This window comes from Bemisia tabaci, chromosome 7 (genome assembly GCF_918797505.1).
Source record: "Bemisia tabaci chromosome 7, PGI_BMITA_v3".
Classification (NCBI taxonomy): domain Eukaryota; kingdom Metazoa; phylum Arthropoda; class Insecta; order Hemiptera; family Aleyrodidae; genus Bemisia; species Bemisia tabaci.
The window spans coordinates 32,955,698-32,972,306 of NC_092799.1; the positions used below are offsets into that span (position 1 = coordinate 32,955,698).

Below are 16,609 nucleotides of genomic sequence, written 5' to 3' on the forward strand. Positions count from 1 at the left end.
AGTCCCAGACTACCATTAATTGAGACCATCAAACTCGGATCGCCTGGCCGGGAATCGATCCCGGGACCTCCCGATCATATTGCCGATAATAATCACGGTTTACATTCCCAGAACGTTCTGCCAGTATCCACGTATTAAGACATTATCTTAGTTTTAGATACCATTTTGAGCCGCACTCTCTAGAGCGCAGATTTATCTGTTCCGATGGAAACTTTATTAATGAGCTCGTAGAAAAAGTTTTGTTATCATCGCACTCCCGTTCCTCACGCACAGAAAGAAAGTCGAGTCTCTATAACAAAGCTTCTCGCGATTTTTCAGTATTCCAGATCCAGAAGAACGCGGATCTGCCCTGCTCTTTCTCCTGAAAAAATATGCGGATATGAAAATAAGGAACAAGACAAACCAAGGGCGAAAGTATACCGCCGTCGGAAAACTAAGAGTTTACCGCTGAGGGGAACTTTCGAAACACAAATGAAAGCCCGAGGGACGAGGGCCAATGAAAAATGCGCAAGTTTCAAAAGTTGCGAAGTGCTCTGCGTCAACTATCGCAACGAAATTGGTTGTTTAACGCCCCGCGCCACGAATCCCAATAAGGGGTGGGGGAGGGGGGGCCGAACAGCGGGAGGGGTCATGCAAATTGATTCGAATGGCACCAGGACCGTTTTAATTTACATTCATAAAGATATTATAAATTCTAATTGGATAAAATTCAAACTCCATTTCGTCCCTCGTAAAAAAGCAACTTTATTGTTTCCACATATTCGCCCGCGCGGGCAAGTTCGGGCGCTAACGAACTTTAATAATGGATGAACTTGCGGAAATAAGTTCGAACAACAAATAATTACTCTGCGCACTTTGTCCTCTCCTCGCGATGCAACGCAAAGTTTTTATATCCCGCAGCGCAACTTCGGCCCTCTGCTTCCGGCTCGTTCCCGAGCGTTTTTTCGAGGTGTTAAAAAAAAATAATTTCTTCTCGGTTCGATTTTTACACCAGCTCTTTTATAGCCGAGCATTGCCAATCTCCAGCGAATATTTACTCCAAAACCTTCTAATCAAACATTCCGTCAACAATGTGTGCATATTACTGACAATTGGATTGCATTCTGCAAAAAGGAACCGTATAAGAGCATTCCAATGTCGCTAAGATTGTGCAACTTGCCTTGCAAATATACACAGACTAGCAGGAAACCCGTGCTACGCACAGGAAAACCCCACCATCAGCAATCACTGTGATTAGTGATCAGTTACTAATTGTGTTTCTGAATTATCGTCTACTATTTCAAAATTGGCGAGACACACTGGTTTGATAAAAAAGTAGAAATTAGTAGTATGCTGCTATTTTGGTCTGTTCTTCAGTAAGCTCATATGATAATTGTAATAATCAAAAATACCCAATCAAAAGTTGGTTATTTTCATAAAGATTTGATACTTTTGTCAGTTCAATGTTTAATTGAAGTTAGCTGGTGAGTTTCAGCCGCGAAAATTACGGGATTTAACCAGCGGTTTCGTTTAATTCTCAGCAATGGCGGGTTTGTCATCTACATCGCAGAGAAAACTTGATTTTTCCAGGGATTTTGTAAAACAAATTAGAAATTACACGATATCACGGCAAATACGTCGTGTTCCTAGCGAATTTCTAAGATCATTATAATTAATTGCGAGTTATTCACATCAATATCGTGGCATACACGCGAATTTCTGACTCAATTAAGACTACGTAAATGTGCGCATAAAACTCATAAACATCTGTTGCTTGGGATGGGCGAAAACGTATGATTTTCCTTCAATTTTGTATGATACCACATACCCACTCCGGAGTTCAAATAGTTTCTCGCTTCATTTCAAGCAGGTGAAGAATGTCGGAGCGATGTTCTGTTTGCTCCGCTGTCGCTGTCAGCACCGCGACTACAGGCGCAGTGTGACCGAGCCGTCAGCACAGTATAGAACGCCTTCAATCTAGCAAGCGGCAATGTGCGCAGAGGAGACCAATGCCATAGAATAAAAAGACTACGTCAGTCTCTTTATTCTATGCCAATGAACAGACAGATTTTCCAGATTTTCACATCTCTGAGAGGGTAGCCCGGCAACGGATGCACGAGTCGGAGCTCGCAAAAATCATGGCGCGGCGTTTCCAACAGCGCGACGCCGAACTCGTTCCATCTCCCTCGCACTCGTTGGACGCCGAACTCCTTCCATCTTCCTCGCACCCGTTGAGCGCACCAGAAGAACACACGTAAAATTTATCAGCTGTCTTCGAGCGCGAGCCGCGGAAATCGCTCCATCTCGCTCGCACTCTCTCTCGCACCCGTTGTCCTTACGGGAAAATCGACCCGCGCGGACCGCGATATCCCGCGAACCGGCGGGCGGATCGCGAAATCCTCCCTTATCCGGCGCCTCGGGGTAGAGAGGGATCCCAGTGCGGAATCTCAGGGTCACACGGCCTCCCGTTCACGAGATCCGCTGATACGTGAGTCAGTCAGTGAGTGAGTCAATCAACGTGAAGTCTGCTTTATTAGTATAGATTATCTAAACAAATTTTATCTTTACTCCCAATATGACTTTAAGACGAAAATTACCTTTGTAAATTTAATTTTTTGCACGATATTGAATGAATATAAGATACACAATCTTAGCAACATTGGAATACTCTTGGTTCCATTTTGCAAAACGCAATCCAATTATAGTATCCATCAGAAAGAAGGTGGTTTGCATGTCCTCTTGTAAAGACAATTAGGGTCCGTTTATGACTAAATACTTATTTGACCTCTTTTTGACGATGAGTTAGGGTCCGATCAAGATCAATCACAGTCCAATCAGGCTCTGATCATCAACCGACTTCAAATTATTTTTACCAGGGTTGCCTTGACAAATTAAAATTATTTGCGTCGGTGTGAGGAAGATTTGATTAATGCTGAGCAGTGCCACCCTTTTTGAGAACCAACCTTTATTTCGGAGAAAAAACTTCGTGCACCGGACCCGAAGTTGAGGTCATATGAATCTCTGAAGTTTTTGGATCACACATCCGAGAACTGGAGGTTCAACTGCCGAAGTTCGGGTCAGATATCTGAAGTACTTAGGTATATGTATTGGAGCACTTCACATGTGTGACCCGAGCCCTCCGGTATATACCGAAGTACTTCAGATGTCTGACCGGTTACAGGACATTTCGTCAACGATTTTCTGTCCGTGCACCTGTTTTTTCCAGTAATTTACGTCCACGCGTTTTTTCGGTACGGGAGTTTTGGTCCACGTGCCAGTTGAGACCCAAAATTGGCCCACATGTAAATACAAATAACAATTGCTCACGACGTTTTTGGATGAAAATATATAATGTCATGGAGGAATGAGGGTTTGCTTGTTTTTTTGTTTTGTCTGTTTGGTCCAACGGAGAATAATATATAGTTGAGAGTTTTGGTAAAAATGGGGGAGCGTCAATTCCATGAGACAAAATTCACTAAAACTCTCTACACCTCTTTGGTGTAACAGGACTTAATTATCTTTCAAGAGATTCCCACCTTGTTATACCTGAACCGGATAAACCTCTATATTTGCCTCAGCTAAAGGCTCTTAGATTTTTCTTGTGTACGATAAGTATCTTGATTTATTTTGCGAGGAAAGATCTGTACTTTTAAAGGATGCCTGTCATTCTTAATACGTTCAATTTCGTATAATACTGTGCAGCACCTCTGTTGTGAAATAGTTGCTTCAGGCGCCGCCGTACGGCGGGCGGGCGGCCAGCGCGGAACGCGCATTGGCGCCTACAAACCTAAGTGGATACTTCAAGCATTGTGCAATGCGTGAAGTATCCACTTAGGTTGGTAGGCGCCAGTGAGCCTCTCGCGCTGGCAGCACGCCGCTCCGCTCTGTTAGGCTTTAATATTTAGCGTTTTTTAACTCATGATTTTGAATTGTTAGCACACTCTGCATTGATTATTCTCATTTAAATTGATGGTAAAAAAAAATGTATCAATTTATCAAAGGACATTTCATTAGACATAACATTTCATTTAGAAAATGAGCAACCATAACAACACCTCCTTCTCTCTCAATTTCTCATTTCCATATTGTCAATATAATTTTACATACCGACTAAAATATAACGCCTGGACCAAGTCACTGTTGCTTATTTTACGTGTGGGCGTAAACTACTGGACAAAAAATCGTTGACAAAATGTCCTGAAACCGTCTAACCCGAACTTGGGCAGCTGGACCTCAAGTTTTCGGATGTGTGCTCCGAAAACTTCAGAGATCCATATGAACTCAACTTCAGGTCCCGTGCACGAAGTTTTTTTCTTCGTGAGACAGGGTTTGAGATGTTTGCATTATAACTCTATGTGCCTTCACTTCAAAATTCCATGGGGCAAACGGATCACACAACGGGAAGTCTGGCCATCAACTCCTGAACAAGAAATAAGTGTTTTCTATCAACATTGGTTAAATGGCAAAACTTCAAATGATGTCATTTGCACAATTGAGCTTCCATTTGATCTGCGTTTAGGGGACTTGTGAATATCACGTTCAGGAGTTGATTTCTAAACTTCCCATCGGTTGATGCTAGAGAACTCCGTCAGTTCAAATCAATTTGCTGATTTGCAATCATTTTCCTAATCCAAAACAATATTGTACTGAATCACGTGTTCACTGGAAAAAAACACATTGGATCTAGAGTCCAGACTCTTGAAAACATCGACAAGAAAAAATACTCTTGATTTAATCGGATTTTTGCTTAAATCAAGAACCAAGCCTCTTAATTTGAGCGGATTTCCCTTTGATTTAAACTTAAAACTGATTGAATCAAGAGTATTTTTTCTTGTCAATGTTTTCAAGAGTCTGGACTCTAGATCCAATGTGTTTTTTTCCAGTGTTTGTTCACTTCAATCGGCTTAAAATTGTTGTCTGGGCTGTAGCAAAACCCGTTTATTTAGTGTTACTTTTCATACGGATTTTACAGCGCGTTGCTGAGCCGCCAAAACGGAAACGAAGATAACTTCCAAGGATGGCACCAGGAGGAGGAACTCCGCAAGTAAAAGTTTCTACCTGTCGCCAAGAGGCTTGAGGAGGGCCTCTATTTGTCTCCGGTCATGATGTCTGGGGCCATTTGTCAAAGTAGCGTGATCCGTCCCCCGATGGACCCTCCCTTCCGCCCCCCACCCCGATTCTTTTTCGGGTGCCAGTGCCCCGAAGCTTTCTTCGCAGACGGGCGCACGATTAATCTTACTTTGTCTTTTTTCTCTGTCTATTAGCAGAGCGCTTTTAAACTTTTAACCCCCTCTCCCCACCTCCGACCATTGTATTACTCCCCTTATCGGACTATCGTCGTGACCATTGCTTCTCGGCGGATTCGACTCCTGCGTCTCCTCTATGACGCCAGATCGGATGGTGTCGAGACACGCAGACTCCGGTGTTTTTGTAGTGTTCAGTAATTCGGAAACTGCGGTTTGAAAATGGTGAGAATCGAGAAAACCAAAATAACCGTACCGGAATTTTTTAAAACGATGAAGACTGTACCGGTCATCATGCTATTGGAATTTGCGCGTTGTGAAGCGGGCAATGCATGAGAAGGTGGAACTGCGATTAAAATGACCAAATTAGTGTGTTACATATTAACTCACAATCAATATTAACCATACCCTGAAGATAGTGGTGTTTTCGCCATTGAAAGATAATTTTGCCAATGTTAGAAAACTTATTATTGAACTGTAAAAGTATACCAATGGTTTTGGTTGAGACTACTTAATGATTAGGAGTCCATATTTTAGAACACCTCTAATTTTGTAATTTTATTCATGATTTTTTCCAGCGGCCTTGACACACTCCTCTCACGATAGAGGTTCAATTGCGCGCTTCAGGTTAAAGAGGAGCTAAAGAGAGCTTCAGGTTAAAAAATAGAGGACGTTGTGAGACGAAATATTTTTAATATTCAATCATTTAATTGTTTGTTTTGAAGTGAAGGATTTTGATGGTAAGATTAACCGGTAATATTTTGATTCCAACGTCAGAATCTTACTTCCATCTTTCTCCTTCATGAAACGTCTCATATTTTCAAGTTCTTTCAAAAAAATTCTTAGGCTTCATGGAAAGTCAAATGTGTGAATCTGGCTCTACTTTTCAAAATCCTATAATCGGATATTGTACTCCTGTTTCAGATGCCGGCAAATTACCGTTGACAGGAAACATATTGCCGTCTACTACTAATAGTTGTTGACTATCACATAGGTAAGAATGAATTCATCATAAATTATGCTCCCGCATGCACAACACATTTGACGTATCGAAAATTTCAGGATTCATCCACGATAAGACATTAGTGTTTATTGTTTGTTACAACGAACAAAATTTCTCACGAAAAGAATTATTTGCTATTTGCAATACTAATCACAAAATTTCACTGGTTGAAATGGTCAAAATGGTCATGAATATATGTTATTGATCAATATAGTCAATGATCATATGGCAATACTGCCGCGCTGGAGAAGCACCCCTTATGAGCCTTCAGACGTTGCGTTTAAGTTGTTATTATTATATGTCTTGTCACGGGCTGCGAAGCATCAAACATATCTCCACTCGTCAAAAGTCATCAGTGCGACTAGGGTGCTTTTAAAATTTCTCGAATATTTTCCGAAAAGTCCTCGATATCATTACGTCTCCTCAAGTTTTTACTGATCATCGGCAGACGATGGGATGCTCTGATTTCCACGTCGACTCCCAACTTTTCTTCGCCAATAAATTATTCAATTAGAAGTCCTCAGCTCGGGCCAGGGTGGAGGAAACGCCCCGCCAAGTAATTTTAAAATCTGCCCTGACCCGAGAAAATCACGGTTCCGTTCGAGGCTTGTCTCTCCGACTTCCATTCCTCCCGATTTAATTCACCGCGATTAGTTTCGGCCCCGATTGTCTGCCCCGAGTTTTGCGCCCTTAAATCAGGGTAAACAGCATTCTGATGAAGCGGCCCGGTGTTTGGCTTTCACTTTGATTTCCACCCCGAATCATTCTGGTCGAGAACTTTCACGAGGCTCGGTCACCGAGGTGAACAACCGATTGAACTTGTAGTTTATCGGTCGAGCTTAGAGATTAGAAACAAAATGCTCATGGAGACTTCGAACCGACAGCTTCCTAAATAGCAAAATTTACTTCCGGGGGTCAATGCCCATCTTTAAAGTCACGTAATGAAATTTAGCTTCAGCTGTATTAAAACAATATTTTTCATGCATTGAGTCAACAGTAATTCGACTTAGGTAACTGAGGAAGTGGTAATTTATCCGATGGTGTTATCTAACTTTGTTTACGTCCCGCGTCTGGGACGGATAACATACCCCGGTTGGAGTCTCAACCTTGAACTGGTTGGTGAAAAACACGACAAAAAAGTCATGACTATTTTTCTTTGAAATCTTCAAACTTTTTAGATCGAACGAAGAACGAAATCCTCTGAAAAATCGGAAGAAATATCTTCACAAATTTTCCTAAAAATTCGTGATTTATCGAAAGAAAACTCGTCAACGCCTAATGACTTATGCGACGTTCTTCCATAAGCAACACACTGCCGTGCTAAGGAAAAAAGCAGCATGAACCTCTAGGCGTTGCCAAATTTACTTTGATAAAACACGAATTTCCTGGTAAACTTGTGAATATTTCTTTCCAATTTTTCAGATATGATTTTGATCCCAATTTAACCTAAAGTTCCTGAAAATTTCAAGGAAAAATATCCTTAACTTTCCTCAAAATTGAACATTTTATCGAAGGAAATTTGGCAACTCTCGAATGTTCATACGGCGTTCTTCCTTAGCACGGCAGCACAAGCAGCACACCTTTGACAGCGAATTCTCCTCCTCAACGCGCGCTACCATTTTTTGCGTGAGAGGTGTAACTGGTCGTTCGGGCTCCCCTCAGAGTTAAGTTCGATTTCCGGAGAAATTGACTCTAAAGGCATTTTATCGTCAACAAGGAGACCGTTTCGACTATTTTCCGGCCCAGAAGTTGGTTATTTATGCATCCGTGGCGCTTTCGTTCCCCGCGTAAATGTATTTCACCCTGAGCTCCGGAGCACAACAGCTCACTTAAAATAATCGAAGATTTCCCTCCTTACGAAACTCACCCGGGGTTTTTCGGTTTTTTACGAGTCCGAACCTTGCGCAAGGGCGCATTTTACCGGGTTTTATGTGCGGAGTTGTCATTTGGAGGTCAAAATCCTAGCTTTTAAAGTGTTATAATAAGGAAGAATTGATACTATCGTAAATCAAAGATTAAAAATACAATGAAGTATGCCATAAAATCTCATCAAGCCTATTCCCTCACTTATAAGTTGAATCGATGGCTAAGTCGCGAGACCACGTATATCCGTTTCGGACGTGGTGGACTTTCAATCATACTTTATTTTTTTCTCGGAAAAGTTGGCCTGTTCCTCATCGAAAAAACTTAAATATAAGCGGAGATTTTGAAACACCGCGATGGAGCAGATACGTGGTTTCGCACTTTAGCCTTCGATGTTGATTCCGATTATACTTAAATTTAATATTAAATTAAAGTTAACAAAGATACAGTTAAATAAAATATTTGAATATCATCAGTGAGATTTAATATTGTGACATTAAACCTGCACCAAAGTTGCAAGTAAGGTAACTCGGAAATTACCATTCGCTATGACCAATCGAATGCAACACTGGAAAAAAACACATTGAATCTAGAGTCCAGACTCTTAAAAACATCGGCAAGAAGAAATACTCTTGATTCAATCAGATTTAAGCTTAAATCAAGAACCCAGCCTCTTATTTTGAGCGAGTTTCCTTTTGATTTAAGCTTAAATCTGATTGAATCAAGAGTATTTTTTCTTGTCAATGTTTTCAAGAGTCTGGACTCTAGATCCAATGTGTTTTTTTCACAGTGAACACTTCACGATTGCATACTTCCTCTCTGAAGAATGAGAGAATAGAGACAAAACAAGTGTGCGCGCGCATATAATACAATTGCGAAATGATACAAATTCCTCTCCCAACTGGCTTGGATATTGTATTGGATTTGAGACTTTGAATAATGACATCGACTGCTGAATTTCGTAACTATGTCCACCCTGTTTCATTTTAAATCAATTGATCAGAGTCAATTAAGAACTAAAGTAACTTCTGGTTCAAATTGTCATCTTTAACACAGCCATAGATGAAAAAGAAGCAGTCGAAGACGTGTAAATCAAAAGAGAAGGCTGGAAAATGAGAAACAAATTACCGCGACCTACCTCGGCGTTTGCTCATCATCCATCGCGCTCTCCCGTATAGCCGAACTTTTTCGAGACGTAATTCCTGCGGAAATTCAATCACGTAAGTTGTCGAACGCTTTTTTCTTGATGGCGTTTCTGATTGCGTGCACTTCCAGCAGGCTGCTTGCTGCTTGAATATAAAAAGTTAAATAAGATTCCAACGTCTAGTCTAGAAACTCCTCGTGGAAGTTTCTCCATCCGGATTGTCCTCTTTTTGCCTTCAAACTTGGATCTTTTAATCTGCGACGCGGGGATGTCTCCCTTTTGTTTTTTGTAAAGCTCGAATTGCAAAATTCTATGTTTGAAATGAATCTGTATTGATTATACTCAGATTGAATCAGACGCACCACAAAGAGAAACTAAAGCCTCTCTTCAGAGGTGTTCGTTGAATCCATGTACTGAACATTTTTCAATGGAGATGTTGCATGTGTGAGGAATTTGCGATTTGACTGTTGATTCTCTTGTAGAAGTTCGCGAGAAACACGATGGTGCCACTGCTTTTCTCTGAAATCAATTCCCAAGCACAAAAAAAGCTCTCAAGTTGAGGCCAAAATGGAGGGGATATCCCACGCTATCCTGAGAGTCCACGTCTATATCAAGACAAACTCTCCATGCGAAGATAGGGAGCAAATACATTAGCAGGGTTGCCGTGTTTTCAGTTTTAGAGTCCCCAAATAAAGCGGCAGCCCTGTCAATGTATTTGCTCCCTATCTTCGCATGGAGAATTTGTCTTGATGTAGACGTGGACTCTCAGGATAGCGTGGGATATCCCCTCCATTTTGGCCTCAACTTGAGAGCTTTTTATGAGCTTCGGAGTTGATTTCAGAGAGAACCAGTGGCACCATCGTGTTTCTCGCGAACTTTTACATAAGAATCAATAGTCAAATCGCAAATTCTTCACACATGCAACATCTCCATTGTTTCCAGGCACTCACAAAGTGCACCTTCAGGATCATATTCATGGTCGCTCTTCAACCACCTTTTTTCCTCTAAGGAGAACCCATGGTCCGTATGTTTATTACATATTGTCACAAAATGAGGTGTAAACTAGCCTCGAAAGAAACATTATCAAAAGAATATTCTTTATGAGCTACCGGTAAAGTTGAACGGTATATTGAAGCTTTGGAAAGAAATCCTTACAAGAGAAGATGCAAATTTGCCAGCGCAGCAATTATGACTCACAGAACAATATTGCCAGTTTTGGAAACTTTAAGATCGTAAACATCTCTTCCAAAATTAATGAAAACCACACATTTTTTTAAATAAATTGTATGTATTGAAGAAGGGAAATATAATCTCTAATAAGGTCCATTTGTACAACCGCACTGTCGAACTTTTCTTGGCATTTGTAAACGTTGCCTTTTTTATAACATCATACTCGTTTCTTTAAACCTCTCTTAATCACAGTGTGCATTTAAGGGACTAATGTAGTGGTTACCTAATTCTTCCGATATTCTAAAAATCCTGTTGCTGATAATCGACTTGTCAGTTGCGATCGTTCTGACATAACAAGTAAGACATATCCTCATGTTCAAGTTCTGTTTACAGTTTACTGTGCTGATTCATACAAGCTATTATAATAATCCTTAGGTCCAAGTTTATACTACTAGTCCGAACGCGCGCCGATGACGGCGCGGCTACAACTATTCGTTCTTGATGGATGCCTGTGTTGCGTCTGCAAAATCGAAGGCGCGTTAACGTGCGAGCTGTGAACCCGCAATGCTCTGCTCTATGATATAAGATGTTGCCTTCTTGTCGCTTTGTCTATCAATTTCAACAATCAGTCCGCAGTCTATGAGGACTCACAAGAAAATAAGCTTCTTAAAATACGACCATGGTACCATGCTGCCGTGCTAAGGAAGAACGCCGCATGAACATTCGAGAGTTGCCAAATTTCCCTCAATAAAATGTTGATTTTTGAGGTAAGTTATGAATATTTTTCCTTGAAATTTTAAAAAAAACTTAGATGAAACTGTAAACAATATTATCTGAAAAATTGAAAGAAAAATATCCATAAGTCTACCAGAAAATTCGTGTTTTATAAATGGAAATTTGGCAACGCCTGAAGGTTCATACGGCGTTTTTCTTAGCACGGTAGCATGGTTCTGTATCCGCGATAACCTTCAAAGTTTTTTCTAGTGGCTTTGGTCAAAATTCGGCAACGGGGCCTCGCTGAATCACGGACAGCTGAACACGTCGCTACTTGATTCGTCCCGAAAAAAAAGCGGAGCTCCCGGCTGATGAAACAGGGAAAAGGAGGCCGCCAGGAATTTGTTGACAGTCGGAAATAGACACGAGAGACAAAAGGGAACTAGATATATTGTAATGTCTTTTTTTCACGGGCGGGGGAAAGAGTCCCCGGCAGAGCCTAATAAAGCTTCTACAAACAGCGACAGCGGCCCTCGGGCCCCGGACGCGGGGTTGGTCGCGCTGGTGACTTACGATGTAGACCCCGTCGGGGGGGGGGGGGGGGAGGCTATCCAAAACCTGGCATATTTTACCCCCGATCTTGCGTCAAAAACTGCGCCAAAGCCGTCCTTCCACCGGCGTTGTCGGCGTGTGGAGTCAGTTGTCACTCGTCAGTTTTCCATGAATACTTCGAGAAAAATTGGATCGCGTTAAGCAAAAAGGAACCAAGCCACATCAGCTATCAAGAGTCGATTAAGGTGTCCGTAACGAATACCCTGTTTATCGATCCTATTCCATGGGTTTAAATGGCAGATCAATCGATATATCGCAAAGCATGCCACGCCACTGCTGTTCAGTAAGTATAAACGAGGTTATCTCTCTCCGTGTAAGAGAAAACACTGATTCAACTGCGTTTAGCAGAAAGGAACCAAGCCACATCAGCTATTGCCAAATTTGACCGGGCAATTGTATTTTTACACAAGAGAACGTTCGTGCAGATTCCTTTGAAAATTTTGATGGCTTTGCGCCTCGTACTAGGCAGAAGTTACACTGAAAGCACAAAAATCCGCACAACCGTTTTAATGTAAAAAATTAAACTGCGCAGTTAAATTTGGAAATAGCTGATGTGGCTTGGGTCGTTTCTGCGTGAAGCGGTTCAATTGATCCGAAACCGCATGATGACTATCTTGGGAGGGAGGAGAGGTTGTTTTTACTGAGGCCTTTAAGGGGAAAACGGGAAATCCATACAAGAAATTGCATCGAGTGCAAATTGTGATAAAAAATGCGTAGTTATATTCTTGTAAAAAAATTGAGTCATTGTAGTGAATTAAAACTTCGTGATTTTGGAAACGAATAATGCCCATTATCAATTACTGCCTTTCTTAAATATTATATTAAACGTTGAAAGGCAGGTTGCCATCGGCAGGTTCAATTGTCATGGGAATTTCGCAAATGGCAAAATTACTTGCCCATAATAACTTCGCTAATGACGATAATGATTGCAAATACGTGTGGCTGAGAATGCCTAGGTGAACAAGGTTCAACATCTTAAGGGTTTCAAATATATTTGATACTTTTATCCGGCAGGCACTAAAAAAGGAACGATTCTGCATAAATTAATCTAACTTTTTTTGCCTTCTCGGTTTTTTATTTTCACAAAGCTTTATTGCCTATTTCTTACCTTTAGATTTCAAACTTTAAGTCTGAAAACTCTTGTCTCTGTTACGTAGGAGTTCGTATCATTCTTGTTTCGCCCCTTCTTGTAATAGTTTAGCTGCGGATGGGGTATCCTTAGGACTGTCTTTCAAGTATTTTGATCTCTACGATTCCATGCGCTAAGTCGATTTAAGCAGCTTTTGAGGCTCCAAGCTAAGTTGCATTAACTCTCGAGTCTTGACCTCAGCATGGAGTTGCAGCCAATGAAGTGCCTTTTGAGAGACGCTGACTTCATTGTTGCCCGGTTTCTTGAGCCGAACACTGAAACAAGAATCTGAAAGTCGTTCTCAAGGTTTCAGGGGTTCTCAGGGTTCTTTGTGGAAAGGAGGCAAAGGCTTTTAAAGATCTGACGCAACATAGAAGCGTAACCGGGGCATATTGTTTAGGCCTTTCTTTTCCCCAACTTAGCTCTTCACTTCTTCCTTTTCTTCTTTGTATTTTTTCATATAATTAATCTTTCTTTGCCTCTGATTTTGAGGCACCCCTAAAAAATTGACTGATCATGATCCTACTACTACTTCTACTTTTTTCTTCCTCCTCTTTCTCCTCTTCCTATTTCCTTTCTTCTTCTTCTTCTCATTCTTCTTATTTTTCTCCTGCCCATTCGTCTTCTCCCTCCTCTCTTCTTGTTTATCCTCTGGGTAATCCTCTCTTTCTTCTTTCTTTTTCTCTCTTTCTGCATCTCCTTCTTTAGATTTCTAAGGTATCCGCATCATTAGGTAATAGTTGTTAGAAAATCTCTGACTAAAATTAGTGAGGCTGGGGGAAAAGAAGAGATATTCAAAAACCGATTGTGAGCTCAAACAGAGATCTTTCAGTAGGTAAACTTGAAACAGATGTATGCATAGACGTCGAACAAATCACTCCTTTTTCCAGAAATCGCCTGAATATCATCAGTATTCAACCAGTTATAATTAGAAATGATGCAGGTAGACTTTCTGACTGTCAGCGTTAAGCAGATTCGGGCTGCTCACGTTCGGGGCGGTGTTTGACCAAGTTGATTACCGGGAAGAAGCCCCCTAAATCCTTATTGCTCCCGGAGGAAGGTCCCCGGCTCTCGAAAGCCAGACTTAACTCCAACTTTACGATCGGACCCCAACTTCAACTCATGCTCGTACTTTATTAAACAACTCCTCCCCAACGAACTATCCCTCGCCTTAGTTTTTTTCGGTGCTTATTTATTTTTACTGGCCCCGGATTCGGCTATTCCCGGGCCCGCCCCAGAGAGCTCGGCGGAATCTGTCAGTGGCGTGGCGTGCTTTGCGATATATCGATTGCTCTGCCACCTAAACCCATGAAAAATAATCGAGAAATAGGGTGCTTGCAATGAATATTGTAATAATCGATTCTTAATCATAGCTTTAAATGGGGAAATATCGATAATCGATTATTCATGCCGCGCCACTGTCGGGAGTGAATCCTTGGCAGAGTTTTGCTCGTGACTTCGTCGCTCCTCCGACGCAATGACTCTATCTCAATTTCCACATGAGCCCCAGAAAGCACGGCTTTATATGTAAAACATGGCTCAAGTAGGAATTTAGATACGTCCTTACGTCAGAGGGGCGAAGACGTGTCCCCTTGAGTTGAAACATGTTATGATGCTAGTAACGAGAGCTCTCGTGAACATAATTTAGGGTTTGCGTTTTGTCCAAAGTCAATAAGCTTTTATAGTACTAAGGTAAATTTTTTTTGTATGAAAGGCCCTAGAAATTTGAATAGAAATCAACGGAAAAAAGGACCGCCGAAGGTTTTTTCATTTACATTTTACAGTCTGTATTCGAGGCTCTGAATGTGAGAAAATGCTAGGGAAAAAAGTGGTGTCATAGCGATGCAGAGATTACAACATCCCGTAACAGGAATTTAAACAAAAGACAATCACACCCAAACTAATTAGAGTCATAGAAAGAAAACAAGTCAAGAAATTGAGAATAAATATGTCTCAACATTTTTTTTACGAATGTCTGCATGTGAAATATGTTAAAATTTTGACTTCTGAACGTTTAATCTTATGCTGCGATGAAGGATATACTTTTATACCCGCTTCAAAAAAGAATTATTCAAGGTCCCGGTAAAAATTTTCGTGAGGATGTTTATCATTTTCAACTATTTTTAGGAATTTTCTCCGGCTTGAGGAAGACTATTGCCTTGTGGAAGACGATCGAGCGGTTATGAAGTGTCTCCAGGGGCCGGAGTGAGAATGGAAGAGGGCGGAGGGCTGGAAATTGTATCGAGTTATCTGCGCCCCTGAACAAGATTTCCGTCGCGTGTAAACAATGTTCAATGGCTGTGCCCGATAAAAATCAACTGGACAATTTGGCTGAACGGACGGCCGGCGTGCCGTAGGTTGAATACTCGTTTGCCGGGTTGCTCAATAAAACTGTTGAAGGCGCCCCAAAGTTAGTCTTCAATCGGACCATTACATCAGTTCATACTTAACATCAACGTGCTACATTTCGTAGATAACAGTGAATAAATAATTTAGATGAAAAGAGAAAATGAAGACATTTTTTTCCGCTTTATGTGTACTACTTTTGCTGTAAAAAAAAACTCACCACAGCCACTGCAGAAATAAGCTCGCTTAATTCAGTCATCGTAATTTGCAACGAAAAATTGTGTGCTCAAAAAAACGTTCATACTCATGCTATGATCTATCTTTTGTGTTTTCTGTTTTGTATAAAAATGTTTTCCACCTGTTTTGGAGTATTTTTACTTCCTTTTCGGTTTACGCCCCCGTATGAATTATGATTAAGATGGTGAATTTATCGTGAAAATTATAATTTATGTACTAATATTGATCAAAATCAACACAAGAGAAATATTTAATGATTTTAACATACATGGGAGAGTGGAAAAATATACTAACGACATTTTTTTCAAACGGCCGTTCCGGACATCTCTTAAATTCAATATCTCGGCAATAACAAGAAAATGAAATAGATTAAATTACTATCTGAAGTAAACCCCTAGCTGAACTGCAAGATTTAATCTTTTATCTTTCAAAGTTCTGGTACAAGAATATCTCCCCCTCCATTCATAAGATAGCTCCGTTCGTTAGCTTTTCGGCTGATTTGACAGCGCTTTAGCCCCAAGACTCGGCTGATAAAGACACTGCCTTTCGAGTCATGGAGGCTGACGCAATGGAATTGTTTTGAGTTATTCCAGCAATTTTCGCCCTCCTTTCAATTTCTTTACAGTTTGTATTTTGTCTCTCGACAAAAATCTTGAACATTCTATGATTAGTCCCTTTCCACCATTGTTCTGTTCTACGACTTCATTTCTTATCACATGACAAAATTTTTTGTCCTCTCTCCTATTCTTCCTCTTTTCCTCCCGAAAACGAGGAGAGTTGCCAACAAGGGCCGAAAACGACTAACTTAGTTCGGTTGTAATTTTAGTTTGTGTTGAAAGCAGGAGGTCAATATTTTTAGGATAAAGTATTTGGTCTTGTGAGGCATTGAACTCACTGAAATAAACGATTGGTAGAATTTACCATTCCTTCACACTGTATTTTATACAGCGTCGTTTTAGAGTCAATTCTGACACAGTTAACCATTCCTTTGGCAGAATCGACTTGAATAATATTTTACCATTCCTTTAAGCTGTGTGAAATATAGCGTGAAAGAATGGTAAATTCTACTAGTCTTTTTTTCATTGTTCCTACAACGGAACAAAATACCGTGAAAATTAGTCTGAAAACCAGTAACTTACATCGTCGATGATTTCCTGTGACCAATATCC

General features: G+C 40.8%; 1 non-coding gene across 1 annotated transcript in view; it reads left to right on the forward strand.

Annotated features, from left to right (window-relative positions):
* Positions 1 to 16,609, forward strand: part of LOC109031423 (leucine-rich repeat, immunoglobulin-like domain-containing kekkon 2 protein) — a 586,167-nt gene that overhangs the window by 517,615 nt on the left and 51,943 nt on the right. Inside the window, exon 4 of the transcript XR_011900278.1 lies at positions 6,147 to 6,216. This is a non-coding gene — a transcript (leucine-rich repeat, immunoglobulin-like domain-containing kekkon 2 protein). The remainder of the gene's footprint in view (positions 1 to 6,146; positions 6,217 to 16,609) is intronic.